This window comes from Erpetoichthys calabaricus, chromosome 2 (genome assembly GCF_900747795.2).
Source record: "Erpetoichthys calabaricus chromosome 2, fErpCal1.3, whole genome shotgun sequence".
In the NCBI taxonomy this organism is placed as follows: Eukaryota; Metazoa; Chordata; class Cladistia; order Polypteriformes; family Polypteridae; genus Erpetoichthys; species Erpetoichthys calabaricus.
Window position 1 is genome coordinate 189164048 of NC_041395.2, and position 17229 is coordinate 189181276.

At 39.8% G+C, this 17229-nt stretch overlaps 1 protein-coding gene and 1 long non-coding RNA gene across 2 annotated transcripts in view; one reads left to right on the plus strand and one right to left on the minus strand.

Moving 5' to 3' along the window:
- LOC114642656 (cleavage and polyadenylation specificity factor subunit 7-like) overlaps nt 1-17229 on the plus strand; it is a 209011-nt gene that overhangs the window by 95474 nt on the left and 96308 nt on the right. The window lies entirely within an intron of this gene.
- LOC127526507 (uncharacterized) overlaps nt 1-17229 on the minus strand; it is a 107729-nt gene that overhangs the window by 33618 nt on the left and 56882 nt on the right. The window lies entirely within an intron of this gene.

The following is a 17229-nucleotide window of genomic DNA, read 5'->3' on the forward strand; positions in this document are numbered from 1 at the left end:
TTAACTTTTAATTAAGAACAAAAGAAAACCTCAGAGGTTCGATTCCCGAAAGGGAGTGAAGTGAGTGTCCGGCTACCTACCAGGTAAAGCTTACGGTCGGACAGTAAGTGACGTAACATCAGCCACGGTGCCTTCAGTAGTGAGAAGCAGATCATAGAATGATTGAAAATAGTTTTGAATTTACCTTTTTAGTAAAAGGCGAGCTTTTAAGCCTGAGAAATCACCCCGTAAATGCACACGTTTAATTGCACATGTGTTAATATGTATGGTTACACAGTATTAAAAGACAGTGAAGAACGTGATTTACCTTTGTTCCCGCGTTTCATAAAAGGCGAGCTTTTAAGCCTGAGAAATCACCCCGTAAATGCACACGTTTAATTGCACGTGTTAATATGTATGCTTACACAGTATTAAAAGACACTCAAAAATTAACGTCATTTACCATCAGCCACGGTGCCTTCAGTTGTGAGAAGCAGATCATAGAATGATTGAAAATAGTTTTGCATTTACCTTTTTAGTAAAAGGCGAGCTTTTAAGCCTGAGAAATCACCCGTAAATGCACACGTTTAATTGCACATGTGTTAATATGTATGCTTACACAGTATTAAAAGACAGTCAAAAATTAACGTCATTTACCTTCGTTCCCGCGTTTGACTCGTGCTGTAAATCTCTTCCTTGTTTTTAGGTCACGTGATTATGTAGGAGGCGTGATGACGCGATACGTGACTCCGCCTCCTCCATTATAGTATATGGACAAAAAAATATGTTCCAGTTATGACCATTACGCGTAGAATTTCGAAATGAAACCTGCCTAACTTTTCTAAGTAAGCTGTAAGGAATGAGCCTGCCAAATTTCAGCCTTCCACCTACACGGGAAGTTGGAGAATTAGTGATGAGTGAGTCAGTCAGTCAGTGAGTGAGTCAGTCAGTCAGTCAGTGAGGGCTTTGCCTTTTATTATTATAGATATACATATATATATATGTAATATATATATATACACATATATATAATATATATATACACACATATATATAGATATATAATATATATATACACATATATATATATATATTTGCAAACTGTTTCTTGTTCATTGAGGTTTTCTCTTGGAGAGCTTTTTTCATTTCATTGAAAATTAAAGCAGCAGCTGCCAAATTATGTAGCTTTCTTATTAATTTTTCAACATTGTGTAAAATAACTTTATAAAGTAACATAAAAGGTTTAAATACTGGTTATCCTTTTACACTAAAATATTACTAAAGAGATACAAAAAAAGTAAAATGCATATGTTCTTTTTCTTTAAGGAGATTAAATATTACTGAAGAAAGAAAAAAAAAAACTAAAACAGCCAAATGGGGCTATGCATACAAACTTAAAAGGTTTAAATAAAACAGAAATATACACTTTTATTTTTACTTGCTTAACTTGTGGAGGGTGTATCTTGTAGCAATGCCCTAACTTTTTTTGTGAAAGCCCGTTTCAGTCAATAAGTCTTAAAAACAGGTGTAAAGATATTGACAATAAGCTACGCCAACCCACCAAGACATGGAATCGTTTAAATCAAGTATCATTACATCTTCCTTTCTTAAAGAGAAGTAAGGCATTACTTATAAGCTTACATATATATATATATATATATATTTATATATAAAAAATACATATATATATGTATATCTATATCTATATATATATATATATATATATATCTATATGTCTGTCTCTCTCTCTCTTATATATATATATATATATATATCTAAATCCCCGCAAAGTACTGCTTTTAAATTTTTATGAAGAAGAAAAGCTTTTTAAATTGAGGGAAAATATCCCAATAGCAATTTGTTAAGGATCTGTTTTTTTGTGAAGCAGCCTTAACACAGCTTTTCCGCTGTTTTATAAACAAACGCCATATAAGGTCTTCCTTTTTCCTTGCTTCGCCAAGGAAAGAGCCTTTTTTATTACATCCAAGGGTTCTTCGCTTTTTTTTTTGTTTGTTTATTTATTACGATTGTTATAGTTCTGTTTGTATACGACGTTGTCAGTTCAGCACTCAGGTTGTAATATGACCAAGCCGTGCAAGCTTACTGTTAAGAATGCAACGTATAGTTGTACATGAGAAAAGCAATCTTGCCTGGAATCAATGGCAACCTTTTGTAGGTCTATGAACTTATAATAAATAAACGAACCACACGCCGTGGCGCAATTTTAGGGGCTTCGCCTCTAGCGCTGACGCCCGAGGTTCGATCCCCGTATTGGAGTGAAGTGAGTGGGTGTTTACCTACCAGGTAACGCTTATGGTTGGCCAGCAAGTCAGGTAACATCAGCCACGGTGCCTTCAGTTGTGAGAAGCAGATCATAGAATGGATGAAAATAGTTTACTGTCAAATAATGCAAAGAGTACGCGATACCTGTTTCCCCCTTATTCTTGGCTCATCAGGCGTACACACTCATTGCACTCGCTTACAGTAATCGAACGTCGGACGTCAGCGCTAGAGGGGCTTCGCAGCAGTGAAGTATTGATTTTAAATTTTAATTAAGAAGAAAAGAAAACCTTTTTAAATTAAGTCTTAAAAGAGGTGTAAAGATACTGACAATAAGCTACGCAAACCCACCAAGACATGCAATCGTTTAATCAAGGCGCAAGTCGAAAACACCATCCCATAATATTAGTTAACGATTAACACATTTGTATATGTATTGTAAGCATACAATACAACTGATAATATGTTGCGCTTATTTATCTGGTGTACTGACATTTTTGCGCGTTTAACGGCTGAAATCTAACGTGGTTTGTGCCCTTCAGAATGAAAAGAGTTTGCATTTACCTTTTTAATAAAAGGCGAGGTTTTAAGCCTGAGAAATCACCCCGTAAATGCACACGTTTAATTGCACATGTGTTAATATATATGCTTACACAGTATTAAAAGACACTCAACAAGTACACAGTATTAAAAGACAGTCAACAATTAACGTCATTTACCTTCGTTCCCGCCTCCTCCATTAGAGTATATGGACAAAAAACAGTTCCAGTTATGACCATTACACGTAGAATTTCGAAATGAAACCTGACTAACTTTTGTAAGTAAGCTGTAAGGAATGAGCCTGCCAAATTTCAGCCTTCTACCTACACGGGAAGTTGGAGAATTAGTGATGAGTGAGTCAGTCAACAGGTTCCAGTTATGACCATTACGCGTAGAATTTCGAAATGAAACCTGCTCTAACTTTTGTAAGTAAGCTGTAAGGAATGAGCCTGCCAAATTTCAGACTTCTACCTACATGGGAAGTTGGAGAATTAGTGATGAGTGAGTCAGTCAAACAGGTTCCAGTTATGACCATTACGCGTAGAATTTCGAAATAAAACCTGCCTAACTTTTGTAAGTAAGCTGTAAGGAATGAGCCTGCCAAATTTCAGACTTCTACCTACACGGGAAGTTGGAGAATTAGTGATGAGTGAGTCAGTCAAACAGGTTCCAGTTATGACCATTATGCGTAGAATTTCGAAATAAAACCTGCCTAACTTTTGTAAGTAAGCTGTAAGGAATGAGCCTGCCAAATTTCAGACTTCTACCTACACGGGAAGTTGGAGAATTAGTGATGAGTGAGTCAGTCAAACAGGTTCCAGTTATGACAATTACGCGTAGAATTTTGAAATAAAACCTGCCTAACTTTTGTAAGTAAGCTGTAAGGAATGAGCCTGCCAAATTTCAGACTTCTACCTACACGGGAAGTTGGAGAATTAGTGATGAGTCAGTCAGTCAGTCAGTGAGTCAGTGAGGGCTTTGCCTTTTATTAGTATAGATATATATATATAATATACAGTAATCCCTCCTCCATTGCGTTCCAGAACCCACCACGAAAGGTGAAAATTCGCGAAGTACAAACCATATGTTCATATGGTTCTTTTTTATATATTTTAAGCCCTTATAAACTCTCCCACACTATTATAAACATTTCCCGCACAATTATACAGCATAAACCCTTTGTATTCCCTTAGATATTAGGTAAGATTCGTTGAAATTATGTATGTAAACACAGTTTATATACATCCATCCATTTTCCAACCCGCTGAATCCGAACACAGGGTCACGGGGGTCTGCTGGAGTCAATCCCAGCCAACACAGGGCACAAGGCAGGAACCAATCCCGGGCAGGGTGCCAGCCCACCGCAGGACACACACCCACACACCAAGCACACACTAGGGCCAATTTAGAATCGCCAATCTACCTAACCAGCATGTCTTTGGACTGTGGGAGGAAACCGGAGCACCCGGAGGAAACCCACGCAGACACGGGGAGAACATGCAAACTCCACGCAGGGAGGACCCCGGAAGCGAACCCAGGTCCCCAGGTCTTCCAACTGTGAGGCAGCAGCGCTACCCACTGCGCAACCGTGCCGCCCAGTTTATATGCAGTAAAACCTAAATATTATTTTAAAGATATCGAGCGTCTCCGATATCACATATGTTTCAGCCATTACGACAGATAGGCCATCAGCAATAAATACGTACAATGCAAGAAAAATTGTATACAGTAAAATGTGTGTACAGTGACACTAAACTATGTACATGTAATAAGTACTGTATGTAGATAATTAATAATGGTTACTCACCAACAATGACACAACGACTTGTCCGATAACGATGAGTTTAATTTTACTGCACAACAAGGGAGAGCGTTACAGCTCTTCTAAAGGAGCCTCTTCAGGCGATTGTGTAGCATTGCCGTTGTTCTTCTTCTGGCAGTCTTCAATCCAAATTCCTAAAGCAGATTCCATCCAGGCTACTGCCTTATCACGTCCACTTGCAACTCGTTTTGCGCCCTGGTTAAAGTACACTGCGGCTGTAGATCTTATATGCTTTTCCTCCTTTTTAAATAAAAAGAATCGTGGACTCATGCCGTAATGGTGTCCTTCAGCGGTGTACTGTAGCTGTTCCCTTCCTTCAGCATATCCAAAACTTTTACCTTTTCTGCAATCATTTGCATCTTCTGTTGGCGCTTGGACACGGCCCATGAAGGAGTAGCAGGAGCACGTTAATGCTGAATGAGTGAGATGAGACTTCCTGGTTAATGCAGCACTCCGTTGCTGAGCCAATCAGCACACAGGAACTTTAACTGTGTGCTCTGATTAGGTAGCTTCTCAGTCATCCGCCAATAGCGTCCCTTGTATGAAATATACTGGGCAGACCAACTGAGGAAGCATGTACCAGAAGTAAAAGACCCATTGTCCACAGAAACCTGTGAAGTAGCGAAAAATCCGCGTTATATATTTAGATATGCTTACATATAAAATCCGCTATAGAGTGAAGCCGCAAAAATCGAAGCGCGATGTAGCGAGGGATTACTGTATGTATGTATGTATTTAATTTAATATATATATATATATATATATATATATATATAATATTTATATATTTATAGATAGATAGATACTTTATTAATCCCAATGGGAAATTCACATTCTTCAGCAGCAGCATACTGATACAATAAATAATATTAAATTAAAGAATGATAATAATAGAGGTGAAAAAAAAAAAACAGACAATAACTATGTATAATGTTAAATATTAACGTTTACCCCCCCTGGTGGAATTAAAGCGTCGCATAGTTTGGGGGAGGAACGATCTCCTCAATCTGTCTGTGGAGCAGGACAGTGACAGCAGTCTGTCGCTGAAGCTGCTCTTCTGTCTGGAGATGACATTATTTAGTGGATGCAGTGGATTCTCCATAATTGATAGGAGCCTGCTGAGCGCCCTTCGCTCTGCCACAGATGTTAAACTGTCTAGCTCCATGCCAACAATAGAGCCTGCCTTCCTCACCAGTTTGTCCTGGCGTGAGGCGTCTTTCCTCTTAATGCTGCCTCCCCAGCACACCACTGCGTAGAAGAGGGCGCTCGCCACAACTGTTTGATAGAACATCTGCAGCATCTTATTGCAGATGTTGAAGAAAGCCAGCCTTCTAAGGAAGTATAACCGGCTTTGTCCTTTCTTGCACAGGCATCAGTATTGGCAGTCCAGTCTAATTTATCATCCAGCTGCACTCCCAGATATTTATAGGTCTGCACCATCTGCACACAGTCACCTTTGATGATCACTGGGTCTATGAGGGGTCTGGGCCTCCTAAAATCCACCACCAGCTCCTTGGTTTTGCTGGTGTTCAGGTGTAGGTGGTTTGAGTCGGACCATTAACAAAGTCATTGATTAGGTCCCTATACTCCTCCTCCAGCCCATTCCTGATACAGCCCACGATAGCAGTGTCATCAGCGAACTTTTGCACATGGCAGGACTCCGAGTTGTATTGGAAGTCCGATGTATATAGGCTGAACAGGACCGGAGAAAGTACAGTCCCTTGTGGCGCTCCTGTGTTGCTGACCACAATGTCAGACGTGCAGTTCCCAAGACGCACATACTGAGGTCTGTCTTTAAGATAGTCCACGATCCATGCCACAAGGTATGAATCTAATCCCATCTCTGTCAGCTTGTCCCTAAGGAGCAGAGGTTGGATTGTGTTGAAGGCGCTAGAGAAGTCTAGAAACATAATTCTTACAGCACATACTCTACAGTACTGTGCAAAGTTTTAGGCAGGTGTGAAAAAATGCTGTAACAAAGAATGCTTTCAAAAATGGAAGTGTTAATCATTTATTTTCATCAATCAACCAAAATGCAGTGAATGAACAAAAGAGAAATCTAAATCAAATCAATATTTGGTGTGACCACCCTTTGCCTTCAAAACAGCATCAATTCTTCTAGGTACACTTGTACACAGTTTCTGAAGGAACTCGGCTGGTGGGTTGTTCCAAACATCTTGGAGAACTAACCCACAGATCTTCTGTGGATGTAGGCTTCCTCACATCCTTCTGTCTCTTCATGTAATCCCAGACACACTCAATGATGTTGAGATCAGGGCTCTGTGGGGGCCATACCATCACTTCCAGGACTTCTTGTTCTTCTTTACGCTGAAGATAATTCTTAATGACTTTGGCTGTATGTTTGGGGTCATGTCCTGCTACAGAATAAATTAGTGGCCAATCATACGCCGCCTCCCTGATGGTATTGCATGATGGATAAGTATCTGCCTGTATTTCTCAGCACTGAGAGCACCATTAATCCTGACTAAATCTCCAACTCAATTTGCAGAAATGCAGCCCCAAATGTTCAAGGAATCTCCACCATGCTTCACTGTTGCCTGCAGACACTCATTATTGTACTGCTCTCCAGCCGTTCGAAGAACAAACTGCCTTCTGCTACAGCCAAATATTTCAAATTTTGACTCATCAGTCCAGAGCACCTGCTGCCATTTTTCTGCACCCCAGTTCCTATGTTTTCGTGCATACTTGAGTCGCGTGGCCTTGTTTCCATGTTGGAGGTATGGCTTTTTGGCTGCAACTCTTCCATGAAGACTTCTCCGGACAGTAGATGGGTGTACCTGGGTCCCACTGGGTTCTGCCAGTTTTGAGCTGATGGCACTGCTGGACATCTTCCGCTTTCGAAGGGTAATAAGCTTGATGTGTCTTTCATCTGCTGCACTAAGTTTCCTTGGCCGACCACTGCGCCTACGATCCTCAACGTTGCCCGTTTCTTTGTGCTTCTTTAAAAGAGCTTGAACAGCACATCTTGAAACCCCAGTCTGCTTTGAAATCTTTGTCTGGGAAAGACCTTGCTGATGCAGTATAACTACCTTGTGTCTTGTTGCTGTGCTCAATCTTGCCATGACATGAAACTGTCTTCCACAACCTCACCTTGGTAGCAGAGTTTGGCTGTTCCTCACCCAGTTTTAAGCCTCCTACACAACTGTTTCTGTTTCAGTTAATGACTGTGTTTCAACCTATGTGTGACATTGATGATCATTAGCACCTGTTTGGTATAATTGGTTGATCATACACCTGACTATAATCCTACAAAATCCCTGACTTTGTGCAAGTGTACCTATAAGAATTGATGCTGGTTTGAAGGCAAAAGGTAGTAACACCAAATATTGATTTGATTAGATTTTTCTTTTGTTCACTCACTTTGCATTTTGTAAATTGATAACAATAAACAATCATTATTTATATTTCGGAAAATATTCTTTGTTTACAGCATTTTTTCACACCTGCCTAAAACTTTTGCACAGTACTCTGTGTGTGTGTGTGTGTGTGTGTGTGTGTGTGTGTGTGTGTGTGTGTGTGTGTGTGTGTGTGTGTGTGCGTGTGTGTGTGTGTGTGTGTGTGTATATACAGTGCATCCGGAAAGTATTCACAGCGCATCAGTTTTTCCACATTTTGTTATGTTAGAGCCTTATTCCAAAATGGATTAAATTCATTTTTTTTCCTTAGAATTCTATACACAACACCCCATAATGACAATGTGAAAAAAGTTTACTTTAGATTTTTGCAAATTTATTAAAAATAAAAACATTGAGAAAGCACATGTACATAAGTATTCACAGCCTTTGCCAGGAAGCTCAAAATTGAGCTCAGATGCATCCTGTTTCCCCTGATCATCCTTGAGAAGTTTCTGCAGCTTAATTGGAGTCCAACTTGTGGTAAATTCAGTTGATTGGACATGATTTGGAAAGGCACACACCTATCTATATAAGGTTCCACAGTTGACAGTTCATGTCAGAGCACAAACCAAGCATGAAGTCAAAGGAATTGTCTGTCGACCTCCGCGACAGGATTGTCTCGAGGCACAAATCTGGGGAAGGTTACAGAAAAATTTCTACTGCTTTGAAGGTCCCAATGAGCACAGTGGCCTCCATCATCCGTAAGTGGAAGAAGTTTGAAACCACCAGGACTCTTCCTAGAGCTGGCCGGCCATCTAAACTGAGCGATTGGGGGAGAAGAGCCTTAGTCAGGGAGGTGACCAAGAACCCGATGGTCACTCTGTCAGAGCTCCAGAGGTCCTCTGTGGAGAGAGGAGAACCTTCCAGAAGGACAACCATCTTTGCAGTAATCCACCAATCAGGCCTGTATGGTAGAGTGGCCAGACATAAGCCACTCCTTAGTAAAAGGCACATGGCAGCCCGCCTGGAGTTTGCCAAAAGGCACCTGAAGGACTGTCAGACCATGAGAAAGAAAATTCTGTGGTCTGATGAGACAAAGATTGAACTCTTTGGTGTGAATACCAGGCGTCACGTTTGGAGGAAACCTGGCACCATCCCTACAGTGAAGCATGGTGATGGCTGCATCATGCTGTGGGGATGTTTTTCAGCGGCAGGAACTGGGAGACTAGTCAGGATAATGGGAAAGATGACTGCAGCAATGTACAGAGACATCCTGGATGAAAACCTGCTCCAGAGCGCTCTTGACCTCAGATTGGGGCGACGGTTCGTCTTTTAGCAGGACAACCACCCTTAGCACACAGCCAAGATATCAAAGGTGTGGCTTCAGCACAACTCTGCTCTGTGAATGTCCTTGAGTGGCCCAGCCAGAGCCCAGACTTGAATCCGATTGAACATCTTTGGAGAGATCTTAAAATGGCTGTGCACCGACGCTTCCCATCCAACCTGATGGAGTTTGAGAGGTGCTGCAAAGAGGAATGGGCGAAACTGGCCAAAGATAGGTGTGCCAAGCTTGTGGCATCATATTCAACAAGACTTGAGCAAAGGCTGTGAATACTTATGTACATGTGATTTCTGTTTTTTTATTTTTAATAAATTTGCAAAAACCTCCAGCAAATTTTTTTTTTTATGTTGTAATTATGGGGTGTTGTGTGTAGAATTCGGAGGAAAAAATGAATTTAATCCATTTTGGATTAAGGCTGTAACATAACAAAATGTGGAAAAAGTGATGCGCTTTGAATACTTTCCGGATGCACTGTATGTATGTACAATAGGGCAAAAAAGTATTTACTCAGCCACCAATTGTGCAAGTTCTCCCACTTAAAAATTTGAGAGAGGCCTGTAATTTTCAACATAGGTATACCCCCAACTATGAGAGACAAAATGAGAAAAAAAAATCCAGAAAATCACATTGTCTGATTTTTAAAGAATTTATTTGCAAATTATGGTGGAAAATAAGTATTTGGTCACCTACAAACAAGCAAGATTTCTGGCTCTCACAGACCTGTAACTTCTTCTGTAAGATGCTCCTCTGTCCTCCACTTGTTACCTGTATTAATGGCACCTGTTTGAACTCGTTATCAATATAAAAGACACCTGTCCACAACCTCAAACAGTCACACTCCACACTCCGCTATGGCCAAGACCAAAGAGCTGTCAAAGGACACCAGAAACAAAATTGTAGACCTGTACTAGGCTGGGAAGACTGAATCTGCAATAGGTAAGCAGCTTGGTGTGAAGAAATCAACTGTGGGAGCAATTATTAGAAAATTTAAGACATACAAGACCTCTGATAATCTCCCTCGATCTGAGGCTCCACGCAAGCTCTCACCCCATGGGTTCAAAATGATCATAAGAACGGTGAGCAAAAATCCCAGAACCACACGGGGGACCTAGTGAATGAACTGCAGAGAACTGGGACCAAAGTAACAAAGGATACCATCACTAACACACTACGCCGCCAGGGACTCAAATCCTGCAGTGCCAGACGTGTACCCCTGCTTAAGCCAGTACATGTGCAGGCCTGTCTGAAGTTTGCTAGAGAGCATTTAGATGATCCAGAAGAGGAATGAAACCAAAATAGAACTTTTTTTTTTGTTCCCTCGGATGAAAAAAAACTTGAAAGGAAGGCGTTTTGCTGACGTTGAAGAGGTAAAACAAGAAACGACCTGAGCATTAATGGGCATTACTTCAGACGAATTTAAAAAATGTTTCGAACAATGGAATAAACGGTTAGATAAGTGTATTTCCACCGATGGAGAGTACTTTGAAGGAGACTAATTGTAGTTTGTACAGAAAATTAAATTAAACACGTTTTAAAAATATTTCCGGTTATTTTTGGGTCCCCCCCTCGTATGTATGTGTGTATATGTATGTGTATATGTATGTTTTCTTAGCATTCATAGTCTGAAACACAATCTGATTGTATGGGTGGTTACCTACCAGGTAACGCATGTGGTTTGTCTGCAAGTCGGCAAACATCCGCCACTCCCTTCTCAGTTGCGAGAAGCAGATCATAGAATGTTACATAGTTTATTGTCAAATAATGTCAAGAATATGGGACACATGTTTCGCCCTTATTTGGGCTCATCATGCATGCACACTCCACTGCACCCCTTGCGGGGACCAATCCTCGGACGTTAGCGTTAGCGGCGAAGCTCCTTTACGTTGTGCAACGGCGTGTGGTTCGTTTATTTGACTTCCTCTTCCCCACAAACCTGGTTATTGAATGTTTAAGAATTTCTCCTTGCCTTCTGAGAATCCTAATTACTAGTTTGTTCCATTCAAAAAAGGTTCATCATTTGTATCTTATACCTTGGAAATGCATTTGCATGGGACTGATTGCCAGTATCATTTGTCATCTGGGCGTACTCGGTTTGAAGCATATTCTTTCACATAGTTTGATTCAGGCTTCCTGTTTTCTCCTTCTGGATATTTCTTACTCTCCATTATCAAGGGATAAGTGAAACAAAACATTTGTTACTAGGTTGGCCTACTCTCACATTTTAAGATTACAGTAATCCCTCGCTATATCGCGCTGCGCCTTTCGCGGCTTCACTCCATCGCGGATTTTATATGTAAGCATATTTAAATATATATCGTGGATTTTTTGCTGGTTCGTGGATTTCTGCGGACAATGGCTCTTTTAATTTCTGGTACATGCTTCCTCAGTTGGTTTGCCCAGTTGATTTCATACAAGGGACGCTATTGGCAGATGGCTGAGAAGCTACCCAACTTACTTTTCTCTCTCTCTCTCTCGCGCTGACTTTCTCTGATCCTGACGTAGAGGGATTGAGCAGGGGGGCTGTTCGCACACCTAGACGATATGGACGCTCGTCTAAAAATGCTGAAAGATTATCTTCACGTTGCTACCTTCTGTGCAGCTGCTTCCTGAAGCAACATGCTGCACGGTGCTTCGCATACTTAAAAGCTTGAAGGGCACGTATTGATTTTTGCTTGTTTGTTTTTCTCTGTCTCTCTGTCTCTGTCTCTCTCTCTCTCTCTCTGCTCCTGACGGAGGGGATGTGAGCTGCCGCCTTCAACAGCTTTGTGCCGCGGTGCTTCGCATACTTAAAAGCCAAACAGCCCTATTGATTTGTTTGCTTTTCTCTATCTCTCTGACAGTATCTGCTCCTGAAGCGCACTCCTTTGAAGAGGAAGATATTTTTGCATTCTTTTAATTGTGAGACGGAACTGTCATCTCTGTCTTGTCATGGAGCACAGTTTAAACTTTTGAAAAAGAGACAAATGTTTGTTTGCAGTGTTTGAATAACGTTCCTGTCTGTCTACAACCTCCTGTGTTTCTGCGCAAATCTGTGACCCAAGCATGACAATATAAAAATAACCATATAAACATATGGTTTCTACTTCGCGGATTTTCTTATTTCGCGGGTGGCTCTGGAACACAACCCCCGCGATGGAGGAGGGATTACTGTAATACACACACACACATCATATTCAAAAAAGTATGAGTGGTATCTTACTGTAAGTCATTCTGTAATATTCTGCATTCTATCCCACCTACATGAATACATAAGTGATGAGTAATGGCAGTTAATCGTCACTACTCTACATAAGGACTTACTTTCTTGGACACTCAAAGAGTATGGGTGTTCCCGAGACACAGAAAGGCTTATATCCCTTTTTGGTTATGTGCCACTCACCAGCCAACAGTGTCTCTTATTGCACTTGTACTTCCATTTGAGGTACATCCTTTAAGTCTTGGTAAACCCTGCAGTGATGAGTTAATGTCAGTTTCCCCTCCACCAGGTGCCCTAATATTTTTTACTTCAATTACTCTAGCTATAAAGACTAAATAAAGCAGCATGGTATTTATTATATTATAATAATGGTAATTGAAGAAAATATAATAGAAAATTGTTGGCAAAAAATATATATACAGTAATCAAAGAAAAAGGATGCTGAAAATCAACAACATCAGGGGTGGGTGTTGTCTTGGGCGACTGTTTAATTCGGCAGTTAGCATGCTGCATAAGTTTATTTTCCAACGTCCAGATGAATGGTCACTCTCTCTTTCTGATGGGTTTCAGTCTCTGATGTCACTATGTTTTTCAGGTGTTCCATTATTTATGTTGAATGCATACATTAGGATCCAGGACTTAATGACATTACACCCATGATTGACTGGCTATCCTAGTGAGTGACTGACTCTGCTTTAAATCTTTAATTCTGTGCATAACTTTACTGTTTCCCTTTTTTCTTATCATTAAGTTGTAAACTGACTGACTATTTTAGATCATAAATTTCTAGGATAACAAACAGATGTCTTAATGTTATAAATTACTGGTAAATTACAGGAGTAATGTGTATAAGAGGGGGTGATTTCATTGTAATTAGTAAAATTGCCTTAACTGTCCTATACATTCTTTTGTAAATAATTTCATCATGGTTCATTTGAGCAAAATTAAAAATAAAAAAAAAAATCAGAACAGCAGCTGGTTGACTGTTCATGTGATCAGTACACCTGTATATTCGGAAGATTCTTTGTTAAGGGCAGCTTGTCATATTTATCCAGGAATTGCAGTGTTCTCACTTGTTCTTTAAGAAATAACATGTGAACTACAAGTGACCTGTAAGACACTTCAAATATCCAGGTGTTTTTTTTTCCGCATTAAATATAAATCTTTGGAACTTGTATTGATTTTGAGAATGAAACAGTGTTCAGTATGTATGAAGGTTTGTTAACTATTAAAGCAGCACTTTAATTGCCTCATGAAATACATTATTCTATATCTGGTGTTTGTCATATAAGTTTTTTTTTTTCCCACACATATATGGAGTACATTTAGGCATAGTGACTTACTTGAGCTGGTAGTAGGAATTAAACTTGCACTCTTGTATGTTGCATGCAAGCAGTTTCTAAAATTTGAAACTCGCATTCAGATATATTTAAATCATATTTTAACTATGAAATGATTGTCCATAATTGGATCTAGCAAAAGTCCTAACAACTGATTTTCGATTTAATTTTTTCACTAGCTCTCAAGATGGTGAGCAGATAATTAGGGTTTTAACAAAAATCACTTGCATAATATATAAATTATGTTAATAAAGAACTTGTTGAATTTTTACTTCTTGCATTCTTTACTGTCGGTGTGAAGTTTGCACATTCTTTCTCTGTACGTTTTCTCAGGATATTTCTCCCCATTTCTCAAAGACAACAGATGCAGTATTGAGAGACTTTTTTTACTGCTGTTAAATCTTACTTAAATATTAGTTCCTAAAATTGTTTTCATCTGTCATAATAATCAGTTAAAGAAACATATTTTTACATCTGGTTAACTCTTCAGCATTGCATTTGGCAGTTATGTTCAGTAATAACACACATAGCAAAATTCTTATTGTCATATCTGTACTGATTCAGTTTCAATAAACCTTTTTACTTCATAAACACAAAAGTTTAAAGTGGCATATTTCCAAGATTTAATAACCTGTTTCTCATTTACCACTGGCTGTCCTTCATGATGCTTTGTATTGATGTAATATAATTTGTCTTGCAATATACCTCATCACAAAACATTTCTTTGTTCTTGTATTACACAAAGTTTTACTCTCCACTCCACCCCCTGGTAAAGTCCACATAATGTTTTGTTTTCGCAATACTCTGGCTTTACTTCCACATCCCAAAAACACATGCAGAGTTGATGGATCTACAAATCTAAGTAAGCCCAGTTGAGCATTGCCTGGTTAGGGTTTTCATGTGCATCCTATCTCTCATAGGGAATGTCTTGAAAACATGCATCCTCACAAAGCATCTTTGGATGACAGTCTTTACTGTAGTGCTTCCCAACCTCTCCCAAACCATGGCACCTTTAGTGAAATCTTTTCAGCTAACGGCACCCCTTCACTCTGATATGTAACTACTCAAATTAACAATTTAATCTTAACTCATCAGTTGAGTAGAATGAGATTCCTATTTTTATAAGGCGTACCAACTACACTTTTGCATTTACAAAGGTAACAAAAATAAATTGCCAGTAAACCAGTCTCAAATGAAAAACTTGAACACAACACAAACATTAAAAGTGCAATAAGTCACAAGGCAGAAAGCAGACTATAACGTCATAATTAATGCGAAGGCTGGCTTCAAAGAGAATTTGAAAGTTTGTCAATACGAGCTCGAACTGCAGTTGACAAACACACTCGTAAGTCATTTTCAACTGACAATAAACATCCTCTGTGTTTTGTCTTCAGTAGTGTCAATGCCGTGAATGCCTTTTCACAGAGATAAGTGGTGCAGAATGGAATAAGTATGCCGACAGCCTTAGCACCTAACACAGGACGTTCCTTTTCAACCATAATCCAAAACTCTGTTAAATTCAAGTCCTTAAACTTCAGGTGTAATGTTTGGTCACTCGCAATGTCAAGTAGCTGTTCTTTCTCTGTCATCTGTAAGTTAGACAAGTCCAACTGCTGATGGAATGGGTTCCTTATCCAGTCATTGCCAGGGATGTCTAAACTTGGAAAGTAATGTTGCAAATTGTCTCCCAACTGTGACAAATGCTTAACAATGACATCATGCAACACGACGGAGCCAGGATCAGCCTGTACTGCACGAGGAAACATGCAAATTAAATGAGTTGTTTCTATTTCACTTGTCCACATCAGAAGTTTACGACGGAAAGCTTGCAGCTTGTCAGTAACAGACAGTATGTTCGAATCATTGCCCTGCATGCCCGAATTCAATGCATTCAATACTTCAAAAATGTCAATGAGATATGCAAGTTTACTGCACCATGTTGGATCAGCCAACAGTGTTACAAACTCATTGTTTGCTTGTTCATTAAGAAAGAACTGGCGGAGTTCATCTCTCAGTTCATACACCCGTGACAGAACTTTACCTCTTGACAGCCATCTGACTTCTGTATGCATTAGCAGAGTGTAATGTTCTGATCCCATGTCTTTGCACAGTTTCTCAAACAGTCTGCACTTGACTGGACGGACATCGATGAAGTTAACAATTTATCGACCTGATCTAAAACTGACTGCAGTTCAGTTCCCAGCGTCTTGCTCACAAGTGCTTCTCTATGTATGAAACAATGGGTGGTGATTATGTTCGGATTTTCACGCTTAGCAAATGCAGTGAAACCACGCATTTTGCCGGTCATAGAAGGAGCACCATCTGTGCAAATAGCAACACACCATTCCCACAACAAATCATTCTCACTGAAAAACGTGCAAACATGTTTAAATACATCTTCTCCCTTCGTTTCAATAAGTTCCTTGCAAAACAGAAACTGTTCTAACATTTCTGTGCCGTTCGAAAACCTTATAAAAGGCCAGCAACTGGGATTTTCCTCTAACATATGTAGACTCATCAATCTGCAGAGCAAATCGTTTACAGGTCTGAAGTAAAACGCACATGTTGTTGTTGATGTCAGATGACATGGCTTCTATCCTCCTAGAAACGGTGTTGTTTGACGATGGCATTTTGGATATCACTTTTTCTGCATCGTCACCAAGCATCGTTTTCACCATTATCTTGCATGCTGGCATAATCAAAGATTCGACTATGGTGTGTGGCAACCAGTTCTGCGACTTCAAAACTAGCCAACTGGGCTTTGTCTGACACCGACACAGTTTTCATAAACAGCTGTGCTTGCTTCTGCTGGCTGTCCATTAAATGCCTAAAATATGCCGAGTTCTTGTTATTTGCATTCTGATGCTTGGTTTGAAAGTGACGTTGCAATTTGCTTGGAACCATGGCTTCATTTGCAAGGATATCACCACACAACAAACATCGCGGGTGCTGAGTACCTTTTTTGTCAACAAATGTAAACCCATAATTCAAGTAACTGTCCTGATAGTATCGTGTTTTCGTTTTTGCAACTTTACTGCTCCCCGCATTATCATTTTCATTGAGGTCGTTGATGCAGCTGTTGTTTTTATGTTTACGACTTTCACTACAGTTGGCCATTTTTGGCGCAAAAAAAAAAACAAACAACAAGAAGCAACGTCACTTACCCTGTGGCAAGTAAGTAAATTAGAGCTAATATTTATTAATTCGTCAGACTGCAGTTGAAATAGGATGCACGCTGGACTGTATTAAAGCACACAGGTAGCATGACTTTATTCTTGAGGTGTAACTGGTATTATTATTATCAGTTCAAATCAATTTTTTTATGTTCTGACACCTGGCAACGGCACCCTTAGTCCGTGCTCACGGCATACCAG